Raw genomic sequence first — 13,869 nt, 5'->3', positions numbered from 1 at the left:
CTGTTTGTTTGATGGCTGCCAAAAATCCTGTTCAGAAAATCCTATAATATGATTTATCTCAGTGCTGGAATCAAACTTATCTCATTCAGCTTTGTTATTTTCTTGGTTCTTATTTGATTTTTTTTATGCACCCTAGACATTTTGGGTATTATGTTAGGAGACCCTAGGTCTTATTTAAATCTTTTATTTTAGCAAACGCTCACCCTGATTAGCTTTAGCACATAGGTCTGGCCTATATTTGTGAGCTGTGGATCCAATGGCAGTTTAATTTTCGAAGCCTTTATGGTATTTTTGTGTGTGTTTTGTTTCCCTAGTGATGCTGGGCACACCCACTTCTGATGTTGTTGCTTGAGGCACAGAAAACAGTTCCCCCTGGATTCTGGGTGTCTCACAGCCAAGTAGAAGACTCTCAAGCCTGAGGTAATAAAGAGGCTTCCCTGGTTGGGCAAAAGCTTCCTGGTTGGACACTTTTTGTACTGGTGTCCCTTGTTCATGATCCACATGTGCAATAATGTCTCTAGGCAGGTAAGGGGAGTTTTAGGTTCCTGGGACAGAAAGACCCAACAGTATCCCAAGTCCTGGCAGCCTGTTGTGGCTAAGTTGTTATATCTTCTGCTCTGTCACCTCAGTATCTCTCTTGGGGGAATCTCAGGCATGGGGGGGGGGTGGGGAGGGAGAAGGAGAACACTTCCTCTCATCACTTACTGTTGCCAAGATCTACTGATCAATCCCTCCTATAGTCAACAGCAGGTGACTATCAGGCTCAACTATCATCAGAAAGATACATATTTGACCTAGGGGAGAGATGTGCCTATCCGTGCTGCCTTCAGCTACTAAACTGGAGATGGGAATTGCTAGGTCTGGGTTTCCTGCTTTGGTTGGATGGGGGTGTGTAAAACACCCTATTCCTGTGTTGTTGCTCCAGGTCTGAGTCCTCCAACAAGTGTTTCTTCTTACCAGCTTCCACAGGCCTTCATCAGTTGCCTCTTGTGTTGGAGGATTTACAGTTGTGCTTAACAGGAGTAGGGAGAAACCGGTCTTCCTCATCATGTCTGGACTTAACAAGTCCCAGTTATATTTCAGAGCAATGAAAACTAGGAAACATCAATTTTATTTACATTTATTCCATTTTTAGAGTTTCACTTATTTCTGTCTTGCAGAATTTCCCTCTGTTTAAAGAACTTTCTTCAATATTTCCTAAGATTATACTACTGAAAGGAAATTCTCACAGTTTTTATCTGAAATTTTAAAATTTTTGTCTTTTTTTCACTAGATATTTTCACTGGGTATAGCATTCACAGTTGACAGGGATTTTTTTTTCTTTTGTCACTCTAAAGCAGTCACTATTGTCCTACAGATTGCATGGTTTCAGAAGGAGTCTAATTCTCACCATTGTACCTCTTTATATAATAGGATTGTTTTCTTTATCTGCCTCTTTGGTTTCATTTTTATCACATTGAAGATGACATGTTTCAGTGTTTGTTTTTGTTTTGTTTTTTTCTTTTTTTGTCTGTTATTACTATTTTTGGAAAAATCTCAGCTATTATTACCTCAAATATTTCTTCTGGTCTTTTTTCTCCTTGAGATTCCAGTTCCTTATATGTTAGTCTACCTGATATTATTCCACAGCTCTTCTCCCAAAAGTCTAGAACCTCTATTCTTCACCTTTTTATTTTTCATTTTTATCTTATATTTATATTTGGATAATTTTTGCTGACCTGTCTTCCGAGTCACTTATTATTTCATTGGCTATGTGAGGTCTACTGATGAGCCCAACAAAGACAGTTTTCACCTGTGTTACTTTTTATTTGTACCCAGTTTATCTTGCACATTGTCTACCTTTTTGGTTTAGGCCCTTAACATATTTAATATAGTTATTTTAAATTTTCTGTCAAATATTTTCAACATATGTGTCACAGGAGTGAGTTCCAATGGTTACTTTACCTTTTTGGAGTTTTGTTTTTCCTGGACTTTTCTCATGTCTCCTAACTTTTGATGAAAGAAAGACAGGCATTTTATGTAGAACAGTAGAGGCTAAGGTAAATCATCTTTATGCATGGTAATTAGTAGTTCTTTATCTCTGCTATGATTTCAGTTTTGGGTCCTCTGTTAATTTAACTGGAAACTGGGTTTGCCTGTTGTTACTAGGGACAACTTAAGTGTATTGCAGGTTACAAATCTTTCCACTGATACCTCCTTTTTATGGTATAAATTTGCATGCCAGAGGCTGTTTTCTTAAAGTCTGTTCACCTCTTTGTTTTGTTTTGCTTTTGTTTGTTTACTTTTTCATTGCACCTGAAAAGGAATAGGTCTCTTGAAGCTCTCTTCATTGTATTCCACAGTTATTCTATCCAATTCATATTATTCTGGAAGTAGAGATCAGTGCAGAGAACTATTCTCTGATGTTCTGACTTAGCCTCATCTTATGCAGGCACTGTGCCCAAGGACCTCATGAGTTGGGGCCCTTGCAATTACCCCTGCCCCTTCTCCATTTGTAATGGGGGGTTTGGCACTTATCCATGTCCCTGCCCAGGGACAAGAATTTTTCTCTCTCTTTTTCTCTTCCCTCAGCATCCAGGGGTTACCTAGTCCCCTGAGAGAACAATATTCATTTCTCTTTTACCTGGACACCAAGACTTGTTCAATAGAGAAGAAATATAAAATTCATCAAGCCAAATTTCAGTAGTTTAAGCTACTCCCCTGCTGTGGTTTCTGAGAATCCTCTCCAATTTTCCCTGTGAATGCCTGATCAGATTCACAGAGAAAAAGATACATAGTAAGAGGTGTGAACATTCCCCAAATCTGTAATCTCCAATGGATTTACACTTTCCTATAAACCACACCTGGCCTTTAATAATAATATGTGGCATTTCAGCTGAATTCTTACTGGCTTACTTGACATCCAGCCACACCTGCTCAATGTAAGGAGGTACTCCTATCACTTCTCTCCTCTCACATGCCTGGCTGTCCCAGATCTGGGGTTAATTGGATGCCATGAGAATTCAGTTCTCTGCTCTGTTCCAAAAACTCATTAATTTGCAGTACATCTAGCCTTTTCCTTTTTTATATGGGTGAGAACAATGGTCTTTTCATCAAAGTTTTCTGAGCTAAGAATCAAAAGCTTTCCGTTTTTATTTTATACAGGTATTTACTTAATAACATAATGGACTTTAGTGAACCACTCAACCCAAAACCAGCTCATTACAAACAACACTTCTCTAATAATGTGCTTTTCCCTATCACATGTCTGTCTCTTTTCAGATGAAAACACTATTTAAATTATATGTCTTTACCACTTTGTGACCCTCTCATTTTTAGTTTTAACACACACACATATATTTCAAATATATCTCTGATTTAACAGAATTTTGCTTTTGTTAATTATTTTCATTATTCTACTTAAGCAAACACTGGTTCCCTGGCTATTCATCTAAGATGGCTTGCTTCTATCTATGTTTTTAAAACTTCTACTCTACTCTCCATCATTAAAAATGGTTTCAGGTATAAATGTAAAGAGACAGTTACCTTCAAAGGAGGTCATTTAACCAATTTTCTGGTACACTGGTTGGGATATATGGATTATTTCACCTTGATGAGTCTCAAGTATTCAATTTCTTGGACTAGAACAAATTCAGAATATCATCAAGAATTTTTCCTATTCTATTTAATCAAAATAAATATTAATGATTAACCAAAAAACACATTCCAAAACAAGCTGCAAAAAGCTACAACAAAATTTGACGTTATTCACACTTGAAAATTGAATCTGTAAGAATGTAACTTTGACATCTGCTTTTTTAAAACCCTAAACAAGAAGATTTGTATGCATTTAAGTGTGATTCTTATAATACAGCTACATACTTCAGTAATGTATAAATAAGTTGCTTCTGAAGATATTTTTCTCATAGTTACATGAAAGCAAATATAATTTTTTGAAATAATTTTGCCTTTGGAAAATTTGGACAGAGTTTTACATTCAAGTTTACATACACACACATTCACAAACACACACACAATTTATTCTACCAGAAAGGTTTCAGTTCCAGTAAGTGCTCAATATTAAATCCTAAACAACATCAGAGAATTCTTATGTTCTCCTTTCTCTATGAGCTCTTAGACCAAGATGGCTTTTACAGACAGTGTTGCTGTTCTAGTATACAAAGAAAGGTTCAAGTAGCATTTGATCTAGTTGAAGTATTTTAAAGTTAGAGACTGTCATTCCACAAAGCTTGGTACCGCAAGTATTTGAAAACCATTTAAGTTATTTCTTAGATGACCTCCTATTTTTGAAATTCCAATACATCATCTATTGCATATTAAATGTAAGCATACCACATATAAATGCAGAGAAAATTAGTAGAACCATATGAAATGTATAAATGACTGGTGCTGTCAGTTTTTATACTGTGCTATAATATTTTTATATACTTTATTATATAAATATACACATAAATATATATATACATATATGTATACACACACATATATACATATATATATACAGTCTAAAAAAACACCACTTAGATTTTATTCTAAATCGTACACAATGTTACCTTTAAGCACTCACTTTCTCTAATGTTTAGTTAAATAAAATAAAGCCCAAATAAATAAAATTGGCAAGGCATAAGGCACTCACTCTTTAGCAAACACTAGGTAATGCCAATGTAACCTAAATCTGTGATTTGCAATAAGGGAGTGGTTGACATTCCAAGCACGTGCTAATGTGTAACAAAATTAGACTGGAAATATATTAACATTGGAGAAGTGTCAAATCTCTGAAATAAATTCACTCCAACTTGGTGGAACCTGCAACTCCAGCAGGGAAAAAGGAGCTCCTCCTGTGCTGTATTATGCCTAACAAAATAAAGAAGGTTCCTTTAGTAAACCGTGAGTTCTTAGAAATCAGAAAGCAAGCTATGCTGGCAAAATAATTGCATTCCTCTCCTGGCCATTGTGGAGATGGCAAAATATTGATGAAACAGAGGTGGCAAAACAGACATCACTGGATGATTTTGCATGTTTCTGAAAAAGGATGATTGGTTCAGAATTGGTGAATATTTATGAACCTTAGTTTCTCATCATCGCTTTAGAGGTACTTTCTGCAAAGATTTATCTAAATATTACAAAAATCACAGTCATTTGTATGAACAAAAAGCTTCCTCAGGAGAAACCACAGGGATGTTTAGGTTGGGGAAGCAAGCCATTAACCTTACCTACCGTCAACTTTCAAATGGTTGACAAAATCATGGAGTGGAGATATGTTTAATTAGATGAATATCTTTGATGACAGGTTCCAACTATTATTTTAAAATATCCTAAAATATATGCACCCATTTGAATATTTTAATAAATGGAAACAAATTAACAAAATGACATTCTCATCCCCAAAACAACCCCTGCCTATTAATTTCTAATCCAATTAGTCATGAGTTCCTATTGGTATACAAAACTGACCTCTACTTCTCATACTGTCATGGCCTTTAGTTACCAAAAATCTCAGTAATTTCCACAAGAATCAATGCCAACATTCTTTCATTACATAAGTTACACCGACAGCATAGAAAGACATGTCCTAATACACACACACACACACACACACACACACACACACAATTTGTTCAAATTGTGGTTGAAAATATAAAAATATTAAAACATCCACTGTACTCACAGCAAAGCCCAAAATAATTTGCATGTAAAGACAGTTTAGGATTTGGTACATCTTACATTCTAGGAACCTCACTGCTTCCTTAATTGTAATTTCTGTTTTAGTCTAAGTGATTTATTTTCATTTCTCTCTCTCTCTCTTTCTATACACACACACACACACACACACACACACACACACATATACATATATACTATTTCTCACATTTTTGTTTTGCTTCTTCTGCCTTAAACAATCCATATTTCTTCTTTCTCACAATTCTTTACTAAATTCTGTGATAAACATTGGGGAGTGTGTTTTGGACTTTGTGTCCTCAGGGAACATTATTTATTATAAACATTATTTATTACAATCTCCTCACTTGTCTGATTATTCTACTAGACCAGGAGGAACTACAATTCTTGGTGATTAGTACAGTGCATGGCACAAAACAGCCAATGCATCAATGTTTGCTAAAAGCAATAATTTGGAAAATATCTCAGCTTTGATTCCCACAGTTTAGAAGAAGAGAAGATCTGAAATCAGACTCTCCAGATCCAGTCCCCCGCTCTGTTACTTATTAGCTGTGCAGCTTTAAAAAAGTTACATAACTTCTTTAAGTCTCAATTGCCTAATCTATGAAATGGAGTACTAAGAAATTCTAACTTGCCTAGTGGCTAAGAGAATTTAGTAAGATCAGAGTTAATAAAGTGCCACTTGGTAGTATTATCATTTGTTTTCAAGAAGGATAAATAATAGCAGGGAATATATATTCTAACATGAATGACAATTTCTTTTTAGTTATCTGAAAGGTAAACTGGACATAGAAATCACATATGTGAGGTACATTTTATGAAGAAAACTGAAAATAAGCTCATCTATCAGCCATTCAAATCTGGAAGCCTAACTGTCATATATTCAAGAATGAAAGGCAACTCCTTCTATTTTTGAAAGCCACAAATGAATAAACTCGCTCTCTACAAAGGTAATTTTAAGTATTATCTACTTCCTTTTTTTAATTTATTTATTTTGAGAGAAAGAGCAAGAAAGGGAAATAGAATCCCAAGCAGGCTCCACAATGTTAGTGCAGGGTCCCACATGGGGCTGGAACTCATGAACCGTGAGATCACGACATGAGCTAAAAGTCAAGAGTCAGACGTTCAACCAACTGAGCCACCCAGGCACCCCAGTATCATCTATTTCTTAAAATTTCCCCCTCACATTATTATACCACACACATGCACACACACCACATTATCCAGTAGTTTTCACAGTGCTATAGAAATAATTGATTCTCAACATTAACACATTGGTAAATTTCTCTCTTCGTTTTCAAATGGCTTTCGAGCTTAATTCAGTGGAGAAAAAGACTGACCAACTACTAAGTGATCATGGTAGAGTCTTCCTCATCACTTTAAATGAACTTGACCCACCCACACAAAGGCACTGCTTGAAGAGAACTAAAAACCAGTAATAAAAATGAAGCTGCTAAATCTGTATTTAAAAAAAATTAACATTTGTTTATTTTTGAGAGACAGAATGTGAGCAGGGGAGAGGCAGAACAAGAAGGAGACACAGAATCCAAAGCAGGCTCCAGGCTCTGAGCTGTCAGCACAGAGCCCAATGCAGGGCTTGACCCCACAAACTGTGACATCATGACCTGAGCCATAGTCAAATGCCCAACCAACTGAGCCACCCAGGCACCCCTGCTAAATCTGTATTTTATTTGACTTTTATCAAGGATTTCCTGAACCCAACAGACTCCTATATTCATTCTCCTGCTTATACTGACAAGACAGTTTCTTCCAACTCTCTTCAACAAGTCATAGAAATGATTTGGGTCAGACATGCTCTCTCTTTGTGACACTAGCACCACTTCCAATACTTGAGGTACTCAGTTGAGTACTGATTTACTCATTTATTCATCAAGGAGTGTAGAATAAATTACCAAGAAATTACTGCAACCATGAGCTTTTTTTTTTTTTTTTGCATTGAGAATGTCATTTCCCACAAGTCTCCTTGCTACAATTTTTTGCTGTCTGCAATTCACTGTTGCTCATAATATAGCAAGAACCAACTTTCAAAATTTGTAATTCCAGTTATGTCACATCTCATTTAAAATATTTCAGTGCCTGCATCACTCAGAATCAAATGCAAACTCTTAAGCTGACATAGAAATCCCCCTTTTGTTTTCAACTCTGGCTGGCTCTTCTCTTTTATTACCCTTCTTCACAGAATGTTGTTTTTTGTTTTTGTTTTTTTTTTCACCTAGCTAATGTCTTCACAAATGTTGTCACTAAATGCAATCATCACTTCTAGCAAAATTTCTAGAGCCTTAAAATTTCATTCAACTGCCCCTTTTGAAGCTCCAAAATATCACAAATCATATTATAATTATAATTTTACTTAATGTCTCCAACATTCAATTTGAGTTTCTTAAGGGCAGAGATTACATATCCATATTTCATATCTAGTTCTGAGTACTGCATACTGCAAGTAATGAGTGATCAATGTTTGTATAACAATTTAGTTTTTACAAAATATTCATATAGATATTAATTAACTATTGTCTAATAGATAATTGTCTAATAAATATTTTCTAGTAAATAATAAATATTGTCTAATAAATATTGCCTAATAAACAATTAACTTTATTGTCTAATAAAGACAATTTCAGGGGGTGTAGTATAATAGATTGTTTCTCCTTCCAGTTTTCACCAAAAAAAAGAAAAAAAGAAAAAAGAAAGACCTGTAACTTGCTCTTGAATTTCTGGACTTAAAATTTGATAAAATTTCTATTCAATTTTATCATATAAAATCAATCCAAGGCTGAGTTCCCCTAATAAATAATTTCCATTCCAGTGTCATGGCTTTGACAGGTAAGTTACTTCAGACAAGCATCCATTATTCAAATATTAATTCAAATACATAATGTATATGCAAAGAATCAGAAAAAGAGTCACCAAAGATATACAGATCTGTTCAAAGTCCTATATATGGGCACAGCAGTATCTCAGTTACTTATATCAAGTAGTTTCCAATTGAAAATTGCGTTCTGATGCTTGAATAAGTTAAATGTATTTTATAGTGACTTGTGATGTGCATCGCTAATATTAATCTGCCACTTTACTTACTTTTTCACTTTTTACATTTTGTTTTGATCAGAACATTTTCTATCAAAGCTCAGTCTTTATGCTGATTTTAAACTCCCTCAAAGATTACAGCAGGCACTGTAATAAAAGGTCACCACCCACCCTAGTGATTTAATCAGTATAAAGTGAAGGAAACACATTCTTCAAAGATCCCACAGGCATGTCCTCTTGTTTCCTTTACATTTTCATATTCACTACTGACCTCGACTTTGCATTCTTAAAGTCTATTAACCCTAGACAATAAGCAGTGAAACACTGTTTCTATGGGGACTTTTAGACAGCTAGTCCACAGACTGAACTAAATTATCTGGACATTTTCTTCATCTCTGAAATAAGTTGCTTTTAACAGATTAACTCCAAGGGTCTTTCCAGCTCTAATATTACGCTATGTTGAGGTGGGGCATAGATTTTCATATTGAGAAATAAATACTTAGGACTTAACTATTTTATAGTTAAACCATAAAGTTGGGCATGGCAAACAAAGTGTAACAGCCCTATTTTCAGGCTATATTCATAGAGATAAAGTATGAAGAAAAAAAGGTTAGCCTCCTCTATAGAGTTTTATGGTCAGTGCTGGTTTTCATACTTCAAATGATACCACCACTCCCTGCTTCTGCTTCAAGTTGATTTTCATCATGAAGAGAGGAGTGGGAAGTGGTCTTCTACCAGATGCCAAATAAATTTTACCAAAATCAAATGCTTATTCAGTTCCCTGATTCTCATCTGGATTCCAAATTCTTTGTCCTGTAGTTTGTATGACAACAATGGATTTGATGCCCTAAATGCATTAATTTTCTTCAGCATGATACTGGTTTGCCATGTATCAATTTGGGCCTCTGTTTCACGTTTGGAGCATGCATTTTCTCTTCATTTCTCACATTTTTTCTTTCAGTTTTAGTCAATCTACAGTCTTTCCTATGCCAGATTATACAGGTATTTTTTCATTTCAACCCATGCTGTTCAGTGCTCCATGTTCATGAGGGGCATATTTTCTCTTGATGGTAGTTTCTTCCAAGACATTGCCAATTTCAACCTTCTCATCTATTGCATCAGTTTCTCTTCATGTATTTAACTCCTGGAGTTTCTGCTCACTCTGCTTCATTTGATATGTTAGCGTCACAATCATTACTTTTCAACCTCTCTGGGTTCTAACCAAGGAAAAAAGTAGCATCCATAGGGTAACTATAGGGAAAGAAGGATACCAAGGTGTTGCTTTTATTAAATGAGATCCAGTAATTGCCAAAGTAAAGGATCTTGAGTAAGACAGATTGCAGAAAAATTATTTTACATTACTTTTATAGTATTTATTTACTGCTACATATTTCAGCCAGCTTCCTGTAGTACAAAAGGTTTTACTTCTAGAAGTGTCCTTAGTTCAGAGAAAATGAAACAGAGAGAAAGCCAGTTAGTGCATTCCTAACATAGTATGCCTTTCCCTCTTAAAGATGTCTAATGAGGGGCACCTGGGTGGCTCAGTTGGTTGAGACTCTGACTCTCGATTTTAGCTCAGGTCATGATCCCAGAGGCATGGGATCAACCCTGGCATCAGGCTCAGTGCTGAGCATGGAATCTGCTTAAGATTCTCTCTCTTTCAGGGTGCCTGTGTGGCTCAGTTAAATGTCCAACACTTGATTGCAGCTCACGTCATGATCTCATGGTTTGTGAGATCGAGCCCCCTCACTGGGCTCTGTGCTGACACTGCGGAGCCTGCTTGGGATTTCTCTCACCTTCTCTCTCTGCCCCTCCACTGCACATGCGCTCTTGCTCATTCTCTCTTTCTAACTAAATAAATAGTTTAAAAAAGATTTGGGGCACCTGGGTCAGCTAAGTGTCCGACTTCAGCTCAGGTCATGATCTCGTGGTCAGGGAGCTCAAGCCCCGTGTTGGACTTTGTGCTGACAGCTCAGAGCATGGAGTCTACTTCAGATTCTGTGTTTCCCTCTCTCTCTGTTCCTCCCCCACTCATGCTCTATCTCTGTCTCTCAAAAGTAAATAAAAATGTTAAAAAAATTTTAAAAAAAGATTCTCTCTCTCTCTCTGCCCCTCTTTCCCTCTCCCTCCATCTCTCTCTCTCTCTCTCTCACACACACACACACACACACACACACACACACACGTGATTGTGTGTATAATTTTATATTTAAATTTAGATTAATTTTAAAAAATTTTAATTTTTATAATCTTATTTTTTTAATTTTAAATAATTTTAACATTTTAATTTTAAATCAATTAAAAAATATGTCCAATGAAAGCCAGTTTTACTAAACTTTAGATAGGTTTCTTTGTGACTATAGGCCTTCTTTTTCTTAAAACATTTAACATGTTTTCTCTCCCTCTTTGAGATGCAGATTTTCTCCCAGACTCCTGCCTGTTTTCCAGGCATTTCCAGGAATGTCTTCCTCAAGAATCTGAGAATCACCCCTTTGAAATGTAATTATCAAGAATGATAGAACCCCTATCTTTCAGTCTCTGTAAGAGGATAGGTAGGAGTCTAACTATGATAAGCTTCAATTAGCAAACACAGATGTCATAATCACACTGATCACTTTCCTCCTTAATGTCCTAGAATACCTTCCCACTAGCTCAGTCCAGTGCATAAAAATTTTCCTGCCTTTTATTTCAATGGAGGTTAGTTCAATCTCTCTCCAATATTGCAATGCCCTTTATCCCTATGTAATGGTCCAGTACAATTTCTCTTTGACAGTATTAACCCTTCTTTGGGAAGAAGCCAATAAATGAATGGAAGGGAAAAACTGGAAGGATTCAATAAATTTCCACTCTAACCCCTATGGGAGAAAGGAAGAACACATAAATGTTTATAAAAGCAGTAGAAACAGAATGATCTTTCATCCCCTCCACTCTCAACAGCTCTGTTCATACTTTATTTTCCTTGAGTAGAATACAATGAATGCCCTGACATACATGAACAAGAGCATGGTGAGAGAACTAAAAACCATGACTTCTATAAATTGTTGAAACTTTTATTGGGGCCGGGGAGGAGATTCACCAGGGTGCATGCTTGCAAACATCAAATATTTAAAGGGTTTGGAAAGGGGAAAGTTATAGGGAAAAGGGATTCAGACTTCTTTTACTTGGTCTCAGAAAACAGTGCCAAGACTAATGTATACAAGTTAAAATGATAAATGTTTCAGTTCAATATAAAAAGAACTTTCCAAAACCTTGAAATATTCTAAGATGGGATACACTCAGCAAACCTGGAAGGTGGTGAGTACACTGTCAAGAGATATAAGACACAGTGGTTTTAGGAAGTCTAGATTGAAATACTGAAGAGAAATTTCAAAGACCACAGGGATGCATGGGAAACCAAAGGTGTAAATTTTCTTCTAGCTTTGAAAATATCCCTCTTTTTAAATTGAAAACATAGGGAATTTTTCAATTTAAAATATGGAGAATAAACTCATGTGAGGTTGACAAGAAGAACACAGTATTAGGGTGCCCAGCTGACTCAGTTAGCAGAGCACACAACTCTTGATCTCAGGATTGTAAGTTGGATCCCCATGCTGGGTGTAGAGATTGCTTAAAATTTCTTAAATGGAAAATGAAAAAAAAAAAAACTGTATCAAATAAAAACATTAAATGGTTTAAACACACACACACACACACATACACACACACACACACACACACACACACACACACAGAGTTTCCCTTACTAAAGTTTTTCTGAAGACACTTACTAGGAATAAGGAAAAAATACACAACTACTATGAACATAAAACCAGAGAGCCACATTACTGTGCATTCTCTGTTAGCAACCAATAGTCCCCGTAAGGATGAGAGAAACATTTTGTTATCACTGCATCCTTTATGGTCATTATTAGCCTTTAAAGCTGCAAGTGCTGCATTTCAAAATTCTTTTCTTCACTTTGCTTTCTTAACTGCATCTTTCACCTCCGAGCTAGATTAAGCTATCTATCACAGGAAACATAAAGTAGACCAATGACCTTAAGAAATTCAGAAATGGTGGGATCTTTGATTTTCAAAATAGATTAAAAATAGGTTGATTTCAGATGTCCCTGTCGAATGACTCCTCTGGGAAGATCAGTCTGTGACTATTAGTGTGAATTGTCCACTATGCTGGGCTGCTAAAAGACTGTCAATTGCCATGCAGAGTATGCTTTACAGAAACCTTCTCTGAAATGTGTAATAGCTTTAGCAGCTGGATAGAAATTACCACATACTTCCTGGTCACCAAATAGAAGAGTCAGCTACCACAGTGATATGAAATGAAGGCTCACAGCAAGGTTATAAATCCAAACCAAACAAATTTCTAAGATTCATAAGATTTCCTAAGATTCACAGGTATAGACTCATCCCATGCATTCTCTGACTTACAAGGATGAACTGGATAAAACAGACTCATTGGCGTTTTGAACACCAGATGAAACATATTACTGAAGGGGGGTTGTCAACAATGTCTGCATCCAATAACAGCACTTTTTTTTATTATTCAGCTATCCTTTATATACTATGAGAATATAAAATTATAAAACAAAAGAAGTAGAGAATCTTAATATTACTAAGTTTATGTGGTTTTCTATACAGATGAGACTATCACCATGAAACCACAGTGCACAATTTTAACATAATATATTCACATCCTAAAGTCTTGTTCAGATGGTTTTCCATTTAAATATTATTCAACTTATCTAATAAAAAAGTTGAAGTTTAAAAAAATATAGTTGAGTAGGGGTGCCTGGGTGGCTCAGCTGGTTAAGTATCCAACTCTGGATTTTAGCTCAGGTCATGACCTCAAGGTTCATGGGTTTGAGCCCCATGTCAGGCTCTGCGCTGACAGCGTGGAGGCTGTTTGGGATTCTTTCTCTCCCTCTCTCTCTCTCTGTATGTGTATATGTATATGTATATGTATATGTATATGTATATGTATATATATGTCTCTCAGCTGTGTATATATATATATATATATATATATATATACATATATATATATATGTATCTGTCTCTGCTGTATATATACAGAGAAACAGAGAGAGAGAGAGAGAGAGAGGGAGAGGGAGAGGGAGAGGGAGAGAGGGAGAGGGAGAGGGAGAG

At 35.9% G+C, this 13,869-nt stretch overlaps 1 long non-coding RNA gene across 1 annotated transcript in view; it reads left to right on the top strand.

The window, feature by feature from the left end:
• Nucleotides 1-319: 319 nt before the first annotated feature.
• The window catches only part of LOC125937166 (uncharacterized), a 21,927-nt gene continuing 8,377 nt past the window's right edge, over nucleotides 320-13,869 (top strand). The window contains exons 1-2 of the long non-coding RNA XR_007462268.1: nucleotides 320-420; nucleotides 6,457-6,629. This is a non-coding gene — a long non-coding RNA (uncharacterized LOC125937166). The remainder of the gene's footprint in view (nucleotides 421-6,456; nucleotides 6,630-13,869) is intronic.

The sequence above is a fragment of the Panthera uncia genome (assembly GCF_023721935.1).
Source record: "Panthera uncia isolate 11264 chromosome A3 unlocalized genomic scaffold, Puncia_PCG_1.0 HiC_scaffold_11, whole genome shotgun sequence".
In the NCBI taxonomy this organism is placed as follows: Eukaryota; Metazoa; Chordata; class Mammalia; order Carnivora; family Felidae; genus Panthera; species Panthera uncia.
The sequence above is the reverse complement of the archived record's forward strand: the minus strand, read 5'-3'. Positions and strand labels throughout refer to the sequence as shown.